The following is a 22,489-nucleotide window of genomic DNA, read 5'->3' on the forward strand; positions in this document are numbered from 1 at the left end:
CATCTCATGTAGTCTTAAGGGATGCCAAACGGAATAAGCAAACAGGTAATTGATATATTATTTTGGGGTTAATTGGGTCAGAATTGGTGTCAAACATATGGAGGTGTTTGCAATCAGTGGGGATGAGTTTTATGCAATGTGATTAACTAAAATAATGCCCTGACTAAAAGTGTTATCTTGCACTGTGTATCTCAATTATCTTTTAGTGTATATTACTCTACACTTATCACAATAATTCCTTCCTAAGTATTCTGTCTAGGCCCCTCATAATTACACATCTCAATTAAATCTCCCTTTCGCCTTGACTGCTACAAAGTAAACAATACCGGCCTGTCCAATTTCTCCCCAGTGCTAAAATTCTCAATTCTGGCAATATCCCTCAAAAGTGTCCTCTATCCCCTTTCTGGTGAAATCATCTCCTTCCTGCAATTCAGTGACCAAATCTCATCTCTCATGTCCTTATGCAGTCCAAGAAATTGGGCTCAGTCTCTGCCAGTGAATTAGACAATTCCTTGAAATACTTGGTGATCACTGATGCATTTTTGACCTCAGAATTACTAATGTATGCATGGGGTGTTACTGATTAGCTCCTTTGTCACCATTAGGATTTCAACCAAATGCAAAGGTACCTTAGCAAAAGAGGTGCCCAGAAATATTGAGAAAACTGAGATAATTTCAAGGTTCAAAAAGCTCTTCATTCGGGACAACAGGCCATTATTCTCACACTCCGTTGTGACAATGCTATCACTTTAAAGAGATTATTTTATCCTTTTTTCTTTCAAGAGAGGTCGTAAAGGCAGAGGGCCTGATGTGTCTTGTTTAAAAATTGCAGATTGGCCAGTTCCCTCAGTTCAGGCTTTTTCTAGTTTGGTTGAGCTGTGGCAGTCACAAGGTGTCCAGAGAAGATCACAAATCTTCAGCAGATGATTCCTGACTGTCTTTCTCTCTGAAATCTCTTTGGAACTTGTTCCCTCCTGCCGGTAAGAATCTGTATTTCAATTTATCTTTTTGCCAAAGGGTGTGTTTATGGGATGTTACTGAATTGAAACAGCTCCTTAAGTTGCTGTGGTGGGTCAGTTGAGTTTTCCAATAGTTAAGTTATCCTAAATTCCATGTTCTTTTGTTCGTCCTTCAACTGTAGTGTTTACATAAAATCTGTTTTGCTTAAAGCCGAGTAGTTTGACCAACTGCATCACACCTGGAATATGCGCCTCACATCTACCTTTAAAATAAGAAAAACTCAGGGGCTGGGCTACTTTCTTAAAATATTTTGAGGAGGTCTGGCCTAATCCATAACACTGTTTTGACATGACTTCACCTTGAAAGCATTCTGAACTAGGCAGCTTCCATGCTGCACATTTATAGGCAGGAACTGTGATGCAGCACTTCCCTCTGTTCACATCACTATCCTCCATCCTTCTCGTGCAAAACTTCAACAGGGTTTTGTTAGACCAACTATATTTTACTCAGTGTGAGTAAATTCTGGAACCCTTTCGGATTGCAAACATTCCAATGTGAGTCCCTGACCAAATTATGATCTTGGCACCCAGCTATTTTATCTCAGCTGTGGATCGTGTGGGCCTCCAGAATGTGTTTTATTGTTTAGTTCTCAATCAGCACGCTATCCATTTCCAAAGTGTGACAATTTGGACACGGTTCCAATTTTTGAGCAAATGTAACGTTGTGTTGACGAAACCTCTAATCATGGAATGTTACCAGTTCGTGGCTTACATGTTAAAGACATGAGTACCTGTTATCTCATTGACAGCAGAGCAACACATTAACAGCATTTCTGGGTTTCATTGTGGAGGAGAAATGTACATTGCAATAGATTTCAAACTCCAAGCTTGGATATGGGAGGGCAACTTGCCCTGTTCCTGCTTTTAGTTCATTTCAAAAGGACTGTTCATTCCTCCAAAATACACTACACTGTGCAATATTGACCAGAACTCCAGCATTTCTGTATTTCTGAGGGATGAAACTGTCTTTCTACTCTGGGAGATGTAAGCGCTGACTTTCAAATTTTCACAAAAGCGTGAGTGGGGAAAAAAGTGGAAAATACAGAAGGAAAGATGATGTGAGGAAGATGGAAATCAATGATAGAAAGACACACTTTTGGAAACACAAAGAGAGACAGGTTAAACCTATGCTGGCTACCCACAGACCGAGAGAGGGGGAGCAGGAATACATGAACACAAAAATTAGGGGCAGAAATAAGGCATTCAGCCCCATGTGCCTGCTCACCATCCATTAAGATCATGGCTGATTTGATGGTGGTCTCAACACCTCTTCTCTGACTGGCCACTATTGCCCTGACTATCCATGAATCAAATATCTCTCTAACTCAGCATTAAATATACTCAAAGATCCGCCCTCCACTGCTCTCCAGGAAAGACAATTTCCTGGACTAACTATCATAAGACAAAAAAAAATTCCATTTGTCTCAGTCGTAAGTGGTGGCTCTCTCATTTATATGTTGTGACCCCCAGTTCTGGAATCCACTACAAGGGGAAATATTCTTACCATGTCGCCTCTGGATCTGAAATGGTTCAATAAAGAAACTGGTAACAAAATATATAAAGAGAAAGATAGAGCAATGATATTCGTCACAGAGATATTAAACTGACAATGTGAGTCCATGAATTATATCCTGAGCAACAGAGATTGATGGCTAAATTTACACTTTGCAGCAGAATGCGGTGTCAAAATTGTTTTCATGTCTGAACCTAGCCCTCATTAAGCACCAGTTACTGCCTTCAGGTTTTCACAGAGACAATTCCCTTAATGGCATGGGGACAGGTTTCCATGAGCAACTAAGGGTGGCAAGTAGATTAGATTACTTACAGTGTGGAAACAGGACCTTCGACCCAACAAATCCACACCGACCCGCCGAAGAGCAACCCACCCATACCCCTACATTTACCCCTTCACCTAACACTACGGGCAATTTAGCATGGCCAATTCACCTGACCCGCACATCTTTGGACTGTGGGAGGAAGCCGGAGCACCCGGAGGAAACCCACGCAGACACGGGGAGAATGTGCAAACTCCACACAGTCAGTCGCCTGAGGCGGAAATTGAACCGGGTCTCTGGCGCTGTGAGGCAGCAGTGCTAATCACTGAGCCACCGTGCCACCACTTTTTTTTTGCTCCGCCAGGGCCTTGTCTGACACCAGTGGGGCCGAACCGAGGACCTCACTAAACCATCCAATCAGTAGTAGCGACAGGCGGTGTTCACAAAGTAGGTCCTCAAAGCTGGGTCAGAGGTCATCCAACTGGAGGGGAACAGCAACAAAAGTAAATTGCTCAGAGCTTAAGATCAGCAAGTCATTTTATGCTTGGAGACCTTACAGCCTTTCAGACTTAATATCGAGTTCTATAAGTTCAGGAACAAATTACTGCGGATGCTGGAATGTGTACTGAAAACAAAAAATGCTGCAAATCACAGTGGATCAGGCAACACCCACGGAGAACAAGCTGACCAGCTCTGATGAAGAGTCATCTCGACTCAAAAGTTTAGCTTGCTCTCTCTCCACGGATGCAACCTGACCTGCTGAGATTTTTGTTTTCAATCATTTCATTCAGCCACTCATTACCCTCAATGAGAGCTATTGATTCTACTTCCACCCATTCCATTGCCCAACTAATCTTCTCTTTCTCTCTGCAGGTCTCCATCACCTGCTATCATTAACTCCTCCCCATCTTCAGCATGTAGACCAACCTTTTCCCAGCTAGACTCAATTCCGAAGAAACATTATCAGACCCAAAATGTCAAATCTGCTTTCCTTCCATCTGCTGTTGAACCTGCTGATTTTTCCAGCAGTTTCTGTTTTTGTAAACTACTGAAAGGTTACTAAAAACGTCGAGGTGCCCTCTCAACAGTTTTCTCAAAATGTGAAGGAATAAATAAACAATCCAAAAAGCAGTCAGACCGCCACTATACAAAAACATGAGGGACATCCCTCTCCAGCGCATCTTTTGACTGGACCTGCATCAGGCAGCAGGTTTTCAGTACTCTGAACCTGGTTCTCAATTACTTTCATTGGCTTATCACCTCATTGACAGGAGTGAACCTGTTTTGAGAACAGCCCACCTTTTCCTCTGCTACATCGATGATTGTATTGGCGCTACCTCGTGCTCCCACGAGGAGGTTGAACAGTTCATCCACTTTACTAACACTTTCCACCCCGAGCTCAAAATTTACCTGGACCGTCTCAGACTCCTCCCTCCCCTTCCTAGACCTCTCCATTTCTATCTCGGGCGACCGACTCAACACGGACATTTACTACAAACCGACCAATTCCCACAACTACCTACATTACACCTCCTCCCACCCTGCCCCCTGTAAAAATGCCATCCCATATGCCCAATTTCTCCGCCTCCGCCGCATCTGCTCCCAGGAGGACCAATTCCAATACCAAACAACTCAAATGGCCTCCTTCTTCAAAGACCGCAATTTCCCCTCCGACGTGGTCGACGACGCTCTCCACTGCATCTCCTCCACTTCCTGCACCTCCGCCCTTGAACCCCACCCCTCCAATCGCCACCAGGACAGAACCCCACTGGTCCTCACCTTCCACCCCATCAACCTCCGGATACATCGTATCATCCTCCGTCATTTCTGCCACCTCCAGACAGACCCTACCACCAGGGATATATTTCCCTCTCAAACCCTATCAGCATTCAGGAGAGACAACTCCCTCCGCGACTCCCTTGTCAGGTCCACACCCCCCACTAACCCAACCTCCACTTCCGGCACCTTCCCCTGCAACCGCAAGAAGTGCAAAACTTGCGCCCACATCTCCCCCCTCACCTCTCTCCAAGGCTCCAATGGATCCTTCTATATCCGCCATAAATTACCTGCACCTCCACACACATCATTTACTGTATCCGCTGCACCTGATGTGGTCTCCTCTACATTGGGGAGACAGCCCGCCTACTTGTGGAACGTTTCAGGGAACACCTCTGGGACACCCGCACCAACCAACCCAACCACCCCGTCGCTCAACACTTTAACTCCCCCTCCCACTCCGCCAATGACATGCAGGTCCTTGGCCTCCTCCATCGCCAGACACTGGCCACATAACACCTGGAGGAAGAGTACCTCATCTTCTGCCTAGGAACCCCCCAATCACAAGGGATGAATGCAGATTTCTCCAGCATCCTCATTTCCCCTCCCCCCACCTTATCTCAGTCCCAACCCTAGGATTCAGCACCACCTTCTTGACCTGCAATCTTCTTCACGACCTCTCTGTCCCCATCCCCTCTCCGGCCTATCACCCTCACCCTCACTTCCTTTCACCTATCGTATTCCCAGTGCCCCTCCCCCAAATTCCCTCCCCCCCCCACCTTTTATCTCAGCCCGCTTGGCACACCAGCCTCATTCCTGAAAAAGGGCTTATGCCCGAAATGTCGATTCTCCTGCTCCTCGAATGCTGCCTGGCCTGCTGTGTTTTTCCAGCAGCACATTTTTTCAATTCTGAACCTGTTTTGGTCAACGTTACCAACACCAGGTCAAGAAACAGAAATTCTATCCAAAATGAGTCAAAGTCTCATATTACAAAATCTGAATAAAAGTGAATCAGAGGTACGCAGAGTAACAAAGAAATGCACAGAATTTCTATTCTTTTCTCCTACACGCTGCAGCCAGGGATAAAGTTACTGATGGCAATAATTTATCATCTTGAAAAGAAATACGGCATTTCATCACACAATTCTAATTGGCACTCCTATTTAGTGTGGTACACGCAACTCACTTCACTGTCCAGTTATTCATAGTAACAGAGGTAATTTAACATGAAAGTTAAATTGTGTTTCAATGTTTTAGCATAAAATTACAATTAGTGTTACTGTCAGTGGCCTCCACATCTTCCTCTAGATGTAGCAGTGAAGAAACATCTGCCACATAATTAGTGCAAAACTACAATTTGTCAAAACATAATCATTAATTATGCAGGGAAGAATTTGAACAATGTAATGAATTCTGTATAAAATTGCACAATGTGCATCTTTGTTAGAAAAATATAAATCTCTTATTATAATTCCACTCTCTTCAGTGAAAGGATTGCATGCTTAAAATAATTTTGTCGAAGTATCAACCTATTGAAGGTTGTTCACTGTCTAAGGAGTGCAATAAACTTGTTCTCTCTGTCCTGCTTGCCCTGATTTCTGTTTGGGGTCCACTCTTTGCAAATTGAAGGTGAATACTATCTTTTGTGTTTTGTAACAATGAATCAGTCAATGAGTTTTGAGAAGATTTGCAGCTCAGGTTGAGTTTCTGGATGTAGGTTTGCTCGCTGCGCTGGAAGGTTCATTTTCAGATGTTTCATCACCATACTAAGTAACATCTTCAGTGAGCTTCCCGACAAAACCTCCGTCCAGAGGCTCACTGAAGATGTTACCTAGTATGGTGATGAAACATCTGAAAATGAACCTTCCAGCTCAACGAGCAAACCTACATCCAGAATGAATCAGTTAGTCTACTGTTTATTGTGGACAGATTTCATCCCTTATATGAGTCGGAGGTGTCACTGGAAGCAAATCGAGTCCAATATGGGATTCCACCCTCACCCAGCTTCACATCCACACAGAGATTAATAGTGGAACTTCACAAATTGTCTGCCTATGATTGCAAAAATAATGCCTGGAATTGCTATGTAGCTCAATACTTTGAACCTTGACACACTATGACCAGGCCACATCTACGACTCACTATCCACTATACCTCCAATTTTGGTGTCATCTGCAAACTTACTAACTATTCTTCTTATGTTCACATCCAAATCATTTATATAGTTGATGAAAAGTAGACGACCCACCACCGATCATTAAGGCACTCCACTGGTGACAGGCCTCCAGTCTGAAAAACAACCCTCCAGCACCTCTGTTTTCTAGCTTTGAACCAGTTCTGTAACCAAATTGCTAGTTCTCCCTGTGTTCCATGAGATTTAACCTTGCTAATCAGTCTCCCATGGGGAATCTTGTTGAATGCCTCACTGAAGTCCATATCGAATCACATCTACTGCTCTGCCCTCATCAATCCTCTTTGTTACTTCTTCAAAAAACACAGTCAAGTTTGTGAGACATGATTTCCCACGCACAAAACCATGGTGGCGATCTCTAATCAGTCCTTGCTTTGCCAAATACATGTACATCCTGTCCCTCAGGATTCCCTCCAACAACTTGCCCACCACTGATGTCAGGCTCACTGGTCTACAGTTTCCTGGCTTGACCTTACCGCCTTTCTTAAACAGTGGAACGTTAGCCAACTTCCAGTCTTCTGGCACCTCACCTGTGACTATTGATGACACAAATATTTCAGTAAGAGGCCCAGCAATCACTTCTCTAGCATCCCACAGTGTTCTAAGGTACACCTGATCAGGTCCTGGGGATTTATTCACTTTTATGCGCTCCAAGACATCCAGCACTTGCTCCTCTGTAATATGGACATTTTTCAAGATGTCACCATCTATTTCCCTACATTCTGTATCTTTCATGTCCTTTTCCACAGTAAATACTGATGCAAAATACTCATTTAGTATCTCCCCCATCTCCTGCAGCTCCACACAAAGGCCGCCTTGCTGATCTTTGAGGGGCCCTATTCTCTCCCTAATTACCCTTTTGTCCTTAATGTATTTGGAAAAACCCTTTGGATTCTCCTTAACTCCAAATGCAAAAGCTATCTCATATCTCCTTTTTGGCCCTCCCGATTTCCCTCTTAAGTATACTCCTACTGCCTTTATATCTTTGAAGGATTCGCTCAATCTATCCTGTCTATACCTGACATATGCTTCCTTTGTTTTCTTAACCAAACCCTCAATTTCTTTAGTCATCCAGCATTCCCTATACTTACTAGCCTTTCCTTTCATCCAAACAGGAATATAATTCTCTGGACTCTCATTACCTCATTTCTGAAGGATTCCTATTTTCCAGCTGTCCCTTTACCTGTGAACATTTACCTCCAATCAGCTTTTGAAAGTTCTTGCCTAATACCATCAAAATTGGCCTTTCTCCAATTTAGATCTGGTCTATCCTTTTCCATCACTATTTTAAAACTAATAGAATTATGGTCGCTGGCCCCAAAGTGCTCCGCCACTGACACCTCAGTCATCTGCCCTGCCTTATTTTCCAACAGTAGGTTAAGTTTTTTCTTAGATTAGATTCCCTACAGTGTGGAAACTGACCCTTCGGCCCAACAAGTCCACACCGACCCTCTGAAGAGTAACACACCCAGACCCATTTCCCTCTGACTAATGTACCTAATGCTATGGGCAATTTAGCATGGCCAATTCACCTGACCTGCACATCTTTGGACCTTGTCTAGTAGGTACATCCACACACTGAATCAGAAAACTTTATTGTACACACTTAATAAATTCCTCTCCACCTAAACCCTTTATATTATGGCAGTGCCAGGCTACATTTGGAAAGTTAAAATCCCCTACCATAACCACATGGTTTGACCAGCTGCATCACTCCTGAAATATTCACTTAACACCGGCCTTTAAAATATTTTGAGCCAGTCTGGTCTGGTCCATAACAATCGACAAAGCAGAAAGTGAGGCGAAGAGGTTAAAAAAAGACAGTGGGAAAGAATTCCAGAGTTTACACCAGGGAAACAAATCATAGTCAGCAATGGTGGCGCATGAAATGCATATGAAACCAGAATTAGAGGAAAACTGAGATCTCAATCTTGTGTAGGGCTAGTGCTAATTTCAGAGAGGGGTGAAACTGTGGAGAGGTTTACAAACAATGCCCAGCAACTGGAATGGAGCACTAGTCTTGAGTTTTGATTGCAATCTCTAAAGTGGGACTCAAACACTGGAGAATGCTACCACATAAGCCACAGAATTCTAACTTACCTTCCTTTCTGCAGAATCTGAGCTTTTACCACACTCACTGTGAGCTCAAGAAACATGACTCACACTGTATGACCATTGTTCATTGCAATTACAATCACATAGTCTGAATTTGTGAACAGCTCTTCTTACATATACGCCTCATAAAGAGCTGTGCAAAAGCTAATCATCTGAGGCAAGGAATAGCAGAGGGAGGAGATCAATGAAATGCCAAAATTGAAAGGTTCCAAAAAACTTCATCTTTGTCAGGAGGAATGACAATGTGGTGCACAAATGTGGAGGGCACACATTAATGACCCAATTATCAGCTTCTCTTAATGGAAAAGACATGACTTCAGAGGTGCAAGACTATAAAAGATTGTGAAAACAAACTGGGATGGGATCTGGAAAGCTGAGAGCATTAAGGGTCTGCACATCCTGCACAACAATGTACATCAGGATTCCTTTCTAATCCATTCATAACACAGACATGTTTTAACTGGAACCCTGACCAATCCACTCTTCAAGGGATTCCAAATGAATTGTGAGGCCTGGCTTATTGTTACCAAGAGGCAGTAAAACCTCTTGTATTTCCGTGTGTGCTAAACAAGAATTGACAGGGTTTTTCCAATCAGTTACTTAACCTTTTATTCCTATTTCATTCCTATTCCAGGCAATGAATCAGAAAGTTGGAACAGCGCACCCTTTGTATGATTTTCCCAACTATTTAAATTGCTGATTGGAAATTAGAACACAGTGTAACCAAGATTTAAGACAGCTTTTCCTGCAATCTCACTTCTTCAGCAATTATTTAAACCCTCTCCCACAGTCACATAATGCTGCCCCTCTCCCTATCGCCCAGCATGAAAAATGTCTGCAAATCTGAAATCATTACCCTGCACCTCAAATGTTTCTGAATTCCATTCCGGAGGCTTACTGAGCAGCTGCAAACTGTGTCAAGCTCGTTGGCACAGAGATCTTAAGCAACTGAAGGAATCATTTCAGAATAAATACCGAATCAGCTTCTGCCAAGATGAAAATCCTGGTCTGTGGTATTAATGTCTGTGCAAAATGAATGGAATCTGTGTTTCTTTTCCTGCAAACTTCAGTCAGCAGAGAAAAAAACAGTACGATACGAACTGAAAATAAAAATGTGGCTGCCAGGAATCTTAATAATAACTTGCAGGATTTCAGATCGTACAAAAAGGCTTTGAACATTCTGACAGCCTCGTGTGCAAAACCCAAGAACTGGACAAATAATTCTATCCGTGATGTGCCAACCTTTTAGCAGAGAGCAAATTCTCCATGAATCAACAAAATTTGGTAAAATGTGATACTGAGACAAGGCTAATTGGAGATGCTGATATGGAGACAGGGTAGGAAAGTGGAGTTGAAGTACAGGGTCAGACAAGATCTGAATGACTGGCAGAACAGGCTGGAAGGGCCTTTCAGACTGTTCCTGCTTTGGTGCATCAGCAGCTGGGCTTTATCCATCTTCTGGATCATCTGAGACTATAACCAGACTGCTTATTATTGTACAGGTCATTCGGCTATAACGCGCACTTCATCAGCATGAATTGGCTATTGTGGTTCTGTTCGCCCAGCTGGGAATTTTTGTTGCAAACGTTTCGTCCCCTTTCTAGGTGTCATCCTCAGTGCTTGGGAGCCTCCTGTGAAGCGCTTCTGTCATGCTTCCTTCGGCATTTATAGTGGCTTGTCTCTGCCGCTTCCGGTTGTCAGTTGCTGTCCGCTGCAATGGCCGGTATATTGGGTTCAGGTCGATGTATTTGTTGATTGAATCTGTGGATGAGTGCCATGCCTCTAGGAATTCCCTGGCTGTTCTCTGTTTGGCTTGCGCTATAATTGTAGTGTTGTCCCAGTCGAATTCACGTTGTTTGTTGTCTGTGTGTGTGGCTACTAAGGATAGCTGGTCGTGTTGTTTCGTGGCTAGTTGGTGTTCGTGGATGCAGGTTGTTAGCTGTCTTCCTGTTTGTCCTATGTAGTGTTTTGGACAGTCCTTGCATGGCATTTTGTACACTACGTTGGTTTTGCTTATGCTGGGTATCGGGTCCTTTGTCCTAGTGAGTTGTTGTCTGAGAGTGGCTGTTGGTTTGTATGCTGTTATGAGTCCTAGTGGTCGCAGTAGTCTGGCTGTCAGTTCGGAAATGCTCCTGATGTATGGTAGTGTGGCTAGTCCTTTGGGTTGCGGCATGTCCTCGTTCCGTTGTCTTTCCCTTAGGCACCTGTTGATGAAATTGCGTGGGCATCGTTTTTGGTGAATACCTTGTATAGGTGTTCTTCTTCCTCTTTTTGCAATTCTGGTGTAGTGCAATGAGTTGTGTCCCTTTTGAATAGTGTCCTGATGCAACTTCGTTTGTGTGTGTTGGGGTGGTTGCTTTCATAGTTCAGGACTTGGTCTGTGTGTGTGGCTTTTCTGTATACCTTCGTGCTGAATTCTCCGTTCGGTGTTCTCTGTGCCATCACGTCTAGGAATGGGAGCTGGTTGTCCTTTTCTTCCTCTCTCGTGAATCGGATTCCTGCAAGTGTGGCTAGATTAGATTAGACTTAGATTAGACTTACAGTGTGGAAACAGGCCCTTCGGCCCAACAAGTCCACACCGACCCGCCAAAGCGCAACCCACCCATACCCCTACATTTACCCCTTACCTAACACTACGGGCAATTTAGCTTGGCCAATTCACCTGGCTCGCACATCTTTGGACTGTGGGAGGAAACCGGAGCACCCGGAGGAAACCCACGCAGACACGGGGAGAACGTGCAAACTCCACACAGTCAGTCGCCTGAGTCGGGAATTGAACCCGGGTCTACAGGCGCTGTGAGGCAGAAGTGCTAACCACTGTGCCACCGTGCCGCCCGTGGCGTTGATAATCCGGTGTGTGTTCTCTATTTCTGTGTTTTTAATGAGTACAAAGGTGTCGTCCACATATCTGACCCAGAGTTTGGGTTATATTCGCGGTAAGACTGTTTGTTCTAACCTTTGCATTACTGCTTCTGCTACGAGTCCAGAGATCGGTGAGCCTATGGGTGTACCGTTGATTTGTTCGTATATCTGGTTGTTGAATGTGAAGTGTGTTGTGAAGCACAGGTCCAGTTGTTTAAGTATGCCGTCTTTATTAGGAATGGACCCGGACCATAGAACAGGCTATCACCACAGTACAGAACAGGACCACACACCGCAAAAAAAACGGCACTAGAAGAAAAAATGGCCAAACTAACACACAACGAAGAGGACACCACAACACACACCTGAGTTTAAAACCTCCCCCACAGACAGCTCACAGACACAGAAAGAACAATACTGGCCAAGGGACTCAACTACAACCACAGGGACGCTAAGACAGCAGACTTCCTAGCAGCACTAGAACGCACACTCAGGAACAATGGATTGACAGAAGAGACACAACAAACAGTGAGACAAAGTATTGTACCTATGATAATAAGGAAAAGACAAACACATAACCTCAACACCAAGGAGAGGGAAGCACTAAAATCACTAAGAAACAATAAGAACATAATCATACTACCAGCAGACAAAGGCAGAATGACGGTCATACTGGACAAAGCAGACTACATCCAAAAGGCACAACAGCTACTTGCAGATACCAACACCTACCAAAAGAGGGAGTCTGACCCCACCCCACAGCTCACCAATAGGATAAACAACACACTGAGGAATCTACAAAAAAACGGACAGATAACCAGGTCTGACCTACAAAAAATGAAACCTGAAAGCAACAACACCCCCAGATTCTATGGACTACCTAAAGTACACAAACCAGACATCCCACTCAGACCCATAGTATCACTACCAGGGACACCATCACACAAACTGGCTAAAGAGCTACAGCAGAAACTGAAACACCTGATCAGCGGATCCAGACACTCTATACAGTCAACACAAGAATTCTTGAACATCATCAGAAATATACACATAGACAAGGAAGAAACCATGGTCTCATTCGATGTAACGGCACTGTCCACCTCTATCGACAAAACCCTAGCCAGAGAAACAATATCCAACCTGCTGGAAATACAAAAAAGACAACAGGACATTGAACCTATTAACAAAGACGGCATACTTACGACTGGACCTGTGCCTCACAACACACTTCACATTCAACAACCAGATATACGAACAAATCAACGGTACACCCATGGGCTCACTGATCTCTGGACTTGTAGCAGAAGCAATAATGCAAAGGTTAGAACAAACAGTTTTAAAGTCTGGTTGAAGATTTGTAGCTCGGGTGTCCGTTGTTGTGGTTCTGTTCGCCGAGCTGGAAGTTTTTGCTGCAAACGTTTCGTTCCCTGGCTAGGGAACATCACCAGTGCTATTGGAGCCTCCTGTGGAGCGCTGCTTTGATGTTTCTTCCGGTATTTATAGTGGTAGAACAAACCACTATAAATACCGGAAGAAACATCAAAGCAGCGCTTCACAGGAGGCTCCAATAACAGTTTTACCGCGAATATAACCCAAACTCTGGGTCAGATATGTGGATGACACCTTTGTAATCATTAAAAACACAGAAATAGAGAACACACACCAGATCATCAACGCCACACTCGCAGGAATCCGATTCACGAGAGAGGAAGAAAAGGACATCCAGCTCCCATTCCTAGACGTAATGGTACAGAGAACACCGAACGGAGAATTCAGCACGAAGGTATACAGAAAAGCCACACACACAGAGCAAGTCCTGAACTATGAAAGCAACCACCCCAACACACACAAACGAAGTTGCATCAGGACACTATTCAAAAGGGACACAACACATTGCAGTACACCAGAACTGCAAAAAGAGGAAGAAGAACACCAAAAATGGATGCCCACGCAATTTCATGCCTAAGGGAAAGACAACTGAACGAGGACATGCCGCAACCCAAAGGACTAGCCACACTACCATACATCAGGAGCATTTCCGAACTGACAGCCAGACTACTGCGACCACTAGGACTCATAACAGCACACAAACCAACAGCCATTCTCAGACAACAACTCACTAGGACAAAGGACCCGATACCCAGCATGAGCAAAACCAACGTAGTGTACAAAATGCCATGCAAGGACTGTCCAAAACACTACATAGGACAAACAGGAAGACAGCTAACAACCTGCATCCACGAACACCAACTAGCCACGAAACAACACGACCAGCTATCCTTAGTAGCCACACACACAGATGACAAACAACGTGAATTCGACTGGGACAACACTACTATTATAGCGCAAGCCAAACAGAGAACAGCCAGGGAATTCCTAGAGGCATGGCACTCATCCACAAATTCTATCAACAGACACATCGACCTAGACCTTATATACCGGCCACTGCAGCGGACAGCAACTGACAACCGGAAGCGGCAGAGACAAGCCACTATAAACGCCGAAGAAAACATGACAGAAGCGCTTCACAGGAGGCTCCCAAGCACTGAGGATGTCACCTAGAAAGGGGACGAAACGTTTGCAACAAAAATTCCCAGCTCGGCGAACAGAACCACAACAACGAACACCCGAGCTACAAGTCTTCTCCCAAACTATGAATTGGCTATAACAGATTAATCAATTGTAGACACTGTTTGGATAATGTGAATTTTCTACTGAATGGGTATAATGACTTTCTATTAGCGATCTTTTACAGTGTGATTTTCTATAGCACGAGGTTGCAGAGGAACACAACTGTTGCATTATAGCAGAACTACCTGTACTATCTTCAGTAGCAAGATCTCCTGAACTTCATGCTGGATGATCTCCTAGTCCATTCATACTCTGAAATAATGTGTTGGTGCGGTGAACAGTGAACAATCTCCAATCTTTCGACAGCCCAATAATGGACAAACTCTTTGGTCTCCAAGCCACAGGACACTGCAGAATCTCCTGATGACCTAATATGAGATTACCTCTGATCCACTGGTCCACCTCTCTCAATATTGCAATCTTGATTTCCAGGTCAGCTAGTTTTGGGCTGAACTCAAGCTGGTGAGCTGAAAGTAAATGAGTAACAATGCCAACTTCTCTGTCCATTTAAATTACATGCTACCTCAGCATAGAGTCAGAGGTCTACAGCATGGAAACAGGCCCTTTGACACAAATTGACAATGCCACACATTTTTACAATTGAACTCGTCTCACTTGCCTGCGTTTGGCTCTGCCCCTATATTTGTCAGCATTCTGCCCATCAATTGTGCCTCATTTTCTCTCCACATGAGTCAAAACTGACGTTGAGAAGTGTGAAGTTCATATGCCAGGAAGTACACAGAAATAATTCTTTCATTTTGCAATAACAAATATATCCTGAAGATTCCACTGAGAACGATGAATATCGTTAGTTGTTAATTAATACATTACCTAAGGCTGGAGCACAAAGTGCCTAATCTTCCTGTCCTTGGAGAATTATCTTTTTGCACAAACCTTGACAAAAATCTCTACATCTTTTGAATTTGAATCTGCTGCATTATTAAGAGACCAATGTCCTTGTTTAAATTATTATGCATTCATGCTGTTAATATCAGTTGAGTGGGAGATAGTGTGTACTCCCTATTCACAGATCTTCATGCTAAGATTTTACCTTAGAAAATACTGAATTTTGACATGCTTCGCTCTGACTGCAGGTGGGAGGAGGAAAGAGTTGTCAAAATACCTGCTCTGCTTCTTTTTCTACGGTGCCCACACTCGGGAGACTTTTCCTCCTTTTAAATTGGGAATAGATCTTGACCATGACTAACAATTGAAAATCTGCCATGGCACGACAAGAGATTCTGTCCTTTCTGTGTATGCCACCTGTGCAGAGACAGTGCTGTCCACTTTAAAAATGCATTGTAACACAACCTTTCCCCAGTAACTCATTGGCAACAGAATGCTGGTTGGATTTCTGTGAAAGGAACAGATGTTCACACTGACTTTAACAGTTCTGCTGCTTGTTCTTTCCCATTCTATGTTTTAACTTAGTGAACGTCAGCTGTTTCTGGATGAGTATGAAGCATTTAATAGGGGATGAAGCACTGTGTACTTCCGATGGTAAGAATGGTTCCAAGGTTTCTGCAAAATCAGAGGAAAAGTCAGACATCAAAGACTTTAATAGAGTATGTCAGAAGAAAGTATATCCATTGGAAGCAAGGTCAAAAGGCAGACGGCACAAATTTAAGATAATTGACAGAAGAAATGGGAAAAGTTGAGGTGACGTTTTTCTTGTACATAGCAAGCTGCGAGAAGCAATTTATTAAAATGGGGTACAAAGACTTTGAATCATCACATTCAAAAAACTGATATGTACTCAAAAGTAAAAAACTGCAGGAGGAAAGAAGTGTGGGACTCATCAGTTTGCTTTTCAAGATCCAACTCAAACATGATGGTCCAAAAGGCCTCTTCTCTGCTTTGGAGCAAGCTACATGAACAAAAATGAACTTTCTTCTGTAGACTAGAATCGTTAAAGTGGAGTTGGGTAAATAGATCGCAGGCACTGGTCACTGCTGAAAAGTAGAACATTTTGGGACAAATGGCAGCAACGGGAGCTTGATAATAAATGGTAAAATCCATATGATTGGCAGCAGGGATGGTTAACAATAGGACTGAAAACACACGCCTCAATTATGGTCTAAGCATGGGTAGAAAGGATTTTCACCTGATGACAACCTGTTTCCTAGCTGTGCATAAGCAGAATGATATCAAAATAATGTTTTAAAAACCTCCTGTTCGCTTCCATTTGCAATCCACACAATTTGATTTTAAGCAGGTCTCCATGAAGGCAAACAATGCGCCTGACCAAAGCAGGCAGGTATATGACGTAAATTTGCAAACCGGGATTATGTGCAAACTGGAAATGTATAATGTGTGCACTATCCACACGTCACTTTGGCTGTCACTCACATTATTATTCCAAGCGTCCTAGCCTCACCCTCAAGCCCATGAGGATAGAAGACTGGAGGCAGTATTTGAAGCGATATCGAAGGAGATCTTCTGCTGCTCAACCTGGTGAGTGAATGAAGAGATGGTAGTCAAGGCCGAGAAGCAAATTGAAAGCATTGTGCTGGTATGGAATAGTGCATAAAGTGACTGTGTATCTCTCTGGAGTTGTGTCAACTCCTCGAACAGGATCCACTGCTGCTGCCAGCAAAGTCAATCCCACCCCAAGACATCTGCTCTGAGTTTGATCAATTCCAGTCTAGCTCATCCAAACAGAAGAAGTTCATCAGCACCTGAGAAAGAACTTGTGTTCAGGTTCAGAGCGCAATACCTTTAATGCAATCCAACGATTTCAATCAATCATAGAATGTGACTGCCTTTGGCAAGATGAACATTTATTGTCTATCCTGAATTGAGCCTGATAACATTAATCATTCAAAACAGGATAGCAGTCCATCACTTGAGCCCTCGAGTCTGCTTTGTCATTCAGTAAGGTCTTGGCTGATCTGAAGAACACCACCTCAGTTTCCACTTGGGAACCCCTCAACCTTATCGACTCAATGTCGATTTCAATTATTTCAGGTCCTGGGCACCATATCCCATGTCCTTCCCCAATCCCCACACATCAGCCCTTGTCATCACAGGAGCTGCTCCCACAAACAATCCATTATCAACCACTAACAGTCCCCAGTCGCAGCTATTCATTCTCTCAGGCTGACCTTTACTCATCCCTTTGTCTGCCCAACTGTTATTATCTCCCTTGGCTCCATCATTTACTCCTTACCCACTCCCTAACCCTTCTCCACCACATATATCAAACATTTCCTAGCTGCAATCAGTCCTGAAGAAGGGACCCGAAACATGAACTTTGCTTTAACTTCACAGATGCTGCCAGACCTGCGGATGTTTTTCCAGCAAATTCTGATTTGCTGATGTTCATGGCTGATTCTTCTCTGGTCTCCAGAAACCCTGCATCCATTCTCGTTCAAAAATCTTTGCAGTTCAGTCTTGGGATATATTGAAAGACACAGCTCCCACTGCCTGCTGGGGAAGAGAATTCCCAAGGTGAACGGCCCTGTGCAAGAAGAAATTTCTGCTAAGTTCTGTCTGAAATGGGAGTTCCTTATATTCTTCGAATTCTGCATTGTCCCATAAATGGCAACAACTTCTCAGCATCGACCCTGCCAAGAACCCTCAGAATTTTATCTGTTTCAATAAAGTCCCCCCCATCTTCAAGTTTGCAGTAGGTTCAGGCGCAAACTGTTTTACATTTCCTTGTTAAGATAGCTATTTCATCCCAGAAATCAGCCTGATGAACCTTCTCTGAAATGTTAAAGGTGGTGGTTAGCTTAACCTCTTGAACAAGTGCAGTCCATCTCATGTCAGTACAAGACTCTGTGAGAGATGGACTTCCAAGATTTTGATCCAGTGATGCTGAGGCAAGTGCCATACAGGTCATTCTGCTATAACGTGTGTATTGTCAGCACGAATTGGATATAAAACGATTGACAAATTGTGGACACTGGATCAACAACACCCTCCAGCGTATCTCCTCCACTTACCACATCTTCCCTCTCGATCCCCACCCCTCCAACTGCAACAAGGATAGAAACCCCACCCGGTCCTCACCTTCCCACCCTACTAATCTCTGGATACAACGCATTATTCTCCACTATTCCACCACCTACAATCAGACCCCACCACCAGAGATATATTTTCCTCCCCACCCCTTTCAGCATTCCACAGAGACCATTCCCTCTGTGACTCCCTCATTAGGTCCATGTCCCCCCCACCAACCCACCTTCCACTCCTAGCACCTTCCCTTGTCACTGCAAGAGGTGCAAAACCTGTGCCGACACCTCCACCCTCACCTGCGTCCAAAGCTCCAAAGAACCCTTCCACATCTGGCAAAGATTTTCCTGCACATCCAAACATCTCATCTACTGTGTCTGTTGCTCTTGATGTGGTCTCCTGTGCACTGGGGAGACAGGATGCCAATTTGTGGAATGTTTCAGAGAACATCTTTGAGACACATGCATCAAACAAACCCCACCGCCCGTGACCGAACACTTCAACTCCCCCTCCCACTCTTTCTGGGACATGCAAGTCCTGGGCCTCCTCCTCCACCAAATCCAACCCACCTGACGCCTGAACTCTCCATTCACAAGGCATCAACATTGACTTTGCTCATCTCCTCTCCCTCCCACCTCATCTCAGATCCAATCCTCCAACTCGGCACCAAACTCTTGAACTGTCCTACCTGTCCATCTTCCTTCCCACCTATTCCCTCCACCCTCCCCTCTGCCCTATCACTATCACTTCCCACCTGCATCTACCCATCACGTTCCCAGCTACCTCACCCTCACCCCCACCCTCCCATTTACCTCTCGGCCTCCTTGCCTGGCCCGACATTCACGATGAAGGGATTCTGCCCAAAACTTTGATTCTCCTGCTCCTTGGATGCTGCCTGACCTGCTGTGCTTTACTAATGCCACACTTTTTGATTCTGATCTCCAGCATCTGCAGTCTCCACTTTCTCCAAACTGTGGACACTGTTTGGATAACATGGAATTTCTACTAAACAGGTATAGTGATTTTCTATTAATGATCTTCTAAAGTGCAACATTTTATAGCAGTTTTCCACAGTGTGATTTTCTTTGGCACTAAGTTGCAGAGGAACACAATTGTCAAGTGATAGCAGAACAACCTGTATAGCTCCAAGCCTGGATGATGTGTGGCTTGGAATGAAATTGACCTGGTACTGTTCTCTTGCATCTTCTACTCTTGTCCTTAGATGTGATAGAGCTTCTTTTCTTTTAAATAATGTAGGCATCCCACAGCACAATGGATCAGCCATACACAGGCCAAACCACATAAAAGTAATGTACTTCCTTCCCGAAAGGATGTTAGTCAATCCAAAGTTTTTACAACATTCAGTGATGACATTGGATTTGTTTTCCAAATTTGCCAACTGAGTTTAAATGCCACCAACTGCTCCAGTGGGATTGAACCTGAATCCCCACAACATTAACCTGGGCCTCTGGATTACTTGTCCAGCAACATCACCACTGTATTGGTATAGTCCACTGCTGTGGGTGCTTGTGAAGGAAGCTTGGAGAACAGGTGTTCATGAGTTGCTGCTGAGCCATCTTACAAATGGCCCACACTGCTCCCACTGCATGATGGAGCTGGAGAAGATTCCTGGGAGAACTTATCTGAAAGTCAGTGGGCCTTTTAAAAAGTTTGTTCGTGCAGATAACCAATGTTCTGTGCAACTCTCAGAAGAGATGACTTATTTTCACAGTGAAAACCTGACATCATCATCATTCTCGACACCTGTGTGTTCATTAATGCTCATTACTCATGCAGGCACTGTCTCAAGTTGCTTTGTACTTGGAACAGTCAGAAAATATATTCATTAGCATTTCACAAATAGATGTTGTTTTGTTTTCTAAAATAAACGTGCAATTGTCTGGAGCTGCCTCTCACCATTCCACCGACATTTAGATTGTGGCTTGTTTGCCAAACTTCCTCAGGTTTCATTTTGATATTTCTGCATCCTGTAGCTGCGTTCAGCACATTTTTTGTGGTTTTCATTCGAATGAAGAAATTGATGAGGGTCAAATGCAACACCATTGAACATTATAACCAGTCAACAAGGCTAATGGAAAAAGTGAGGGCTGCAGATGCTGGAGGTCAGAGTCAAGATTGTGGTGCTGGATAAGCGTAACCAGTCAGACAGCATCCGAGGAGCAGGAGAATCAACGTTTCGAGCTTAAGCTCATTCCTGATGAAGAGCTTATGCTCGAAATGTGAATTCACCTACTCCTCAGATGTTGCCTGACCAGCTGTGCTTTTCCAGTGCCACACTCTTGAAACAAGGCCACCAATGAAACAAGTAAAAAGTAAGGTCTGCAGATGCTGGAGATCAGAGCTGAAAATGTGTTGCTGGTTAAAGCACAGCAGGTCAGGCAGCATCCAAGGAACAGGAAATTTGACGTTTCGGGCCAGAGCCCTTCATCAGGAATGACCTTCCTGATGAAGGGCTCTGGCCCGAAACGTCGAACTTCCTGTTCCTTGGATGCTGCCTGACCTGCTGTGTTTTAACCAGCAACACATTTTCAGCACCAATGACACAAATCAGAGATGGAGCAACTTGACTTTGGTAACACTGAGTTGTGGATAGCTTGAGGGTCATTCAGGACTCTTGACATCTCATAAGTGACCTGGTAATTTTGTTAACATTCCCAAGTTGCAGGATAACTGGGTGTCATATGGATATGACACCTGTGGATATGACAGCTGTCCTCTTCACAGGCACATCCTTGCCAGGTGTCTAAGAAGCTCATTCAGATATTACATGTGGAGAGGTAAGGCATTGCTATCCTATCAAAAAGATCCCAGGTCACTGGGATTTGCACAACTATGGATGGAAACTGTCAAAATGCATTAAAAAATGCCATGTTATGGTTTTTCAGCAAGAATAAGAACTCAGAAACCATAACATTAGAGGCCAGGGAGACCAGTGGAAGTTGACACAACAACATCAAAAGTGAACAGAACATTCCTTGAGAAAAGATTGAGGTAACAGAATGCGAATAAAATGAAGGCTACAGGAGATTCAGCTGGGAAGTCAGTGAGTGAAGCATTGAAGAAACGCTTGGTGAAGTGCACAGCACAGTAAAAGTAAACATGTCAAAACGCATTGCTGCAGAAGTTATGTGTGAACCTGATACAGTTCTCCTCCCGACCCAGACAATAATCAGTTTCCAAACATTTTCTTAGATGGCAAGGTCCATTTGTAATCTCAAAATGTTTGTTGTGTTGTGAGTGGGAGCAAGTGCTCAGTGGCAAACACATTCTGCTTCATCTCTTTCGTTATGTTTTGACAATTTGTTTCTTGCAGTGTGCAATATATAAAACTTGAAAGCGGTCGATCCAAATGATATCCGATAGTGGTGTCCTCCAATTTATTCCCTCTGTGCCCATCTAATTCAACATTATTGATGACCTCGTGTTCACTCTGAAGTGTTGCTGCCACAAACTAGGCCAAACTGATGAGGCCAGTTCACGGCCACAATAAAATGCGTCTGAATCCTGCTGATCTATCAATTGAAGCATTTCAGACAGAACCCTAAACTGCGGATATTTGATTAAGTTCCAAATGCAAACAGATCAGCCATGATCTCAGTGAATGGTGGAGCAGGCTTGAAGGATCTATTTCTGCTCCTAATTCATACGTTCATACATGCCATAAGTGGCTCGACAGGGGAAACCACTCAAGATAAGGTCTTGTATTGTCCATTGCCACAAGACCAACTCTACTGGCACAGCCCTGCATCACATAGCTTGGAAAGAAGATTCCTGCCAAAGAGGAGGTGCAGGGACAACCTAATCAAGGCACTTTAAATGATTAACAGATTGCATTCAATGGATGAACAACCTATTTCTCCTGATGGTGTAAAGGCAGAATAAGAAGGCATTACTTTAAAATTAGAACAAAGCAATTTGGAAATACCATCAGGAAATTGTTCTTCATGCAAATGCTCATGGAGCTGGAACTCAGGTCTTCAAAATGCTGTAGATGCTGGGTTAATTGAAATTTTCAAGGCTGAGACTGGTTCGTTTTTATTAGTCTAATAAATTTAGGGATATGAGTTGATATGCAGAACAGCCAGGAGTTAATTGAATTGCGGAACACGTGTAGCCCAGAGATTTGAGAACAGAATACAGTT

General features: G+C 43.8%; 1 protein-coding gene across 1 annotated transcript in view; it reads right to left on the minus strand.

Annotated features, from left to right (window-relative positions):
• LOC132836909 (netrin receptor UNC5D-like) overlaps positions 1-22,489 on the minus strand; it is a 225,364-nt gene that overhangs the window by 164,040 nt on the left and 38,835 nt on the right. The window lies entirely within an intron of this gene.

This window comes from Hemiscyllium ocellatum, chromosome 48 (assembly GCF_020745735.1).
Source record: "Hemiscyllium ocellatum isolate sHemOce1 chromosome 48, sHemOce1.pat.X.cur, whole genome shotgun sequence".
Classification (NCBI taxonomy): domain Eukaryota; kingdom Metazoa; phylum Chordata; class Chondrichthyes; order Orectolobiformes; family Hemiscylliidae; genus Hemiscyllium; species Hemiscyllium ocellatum.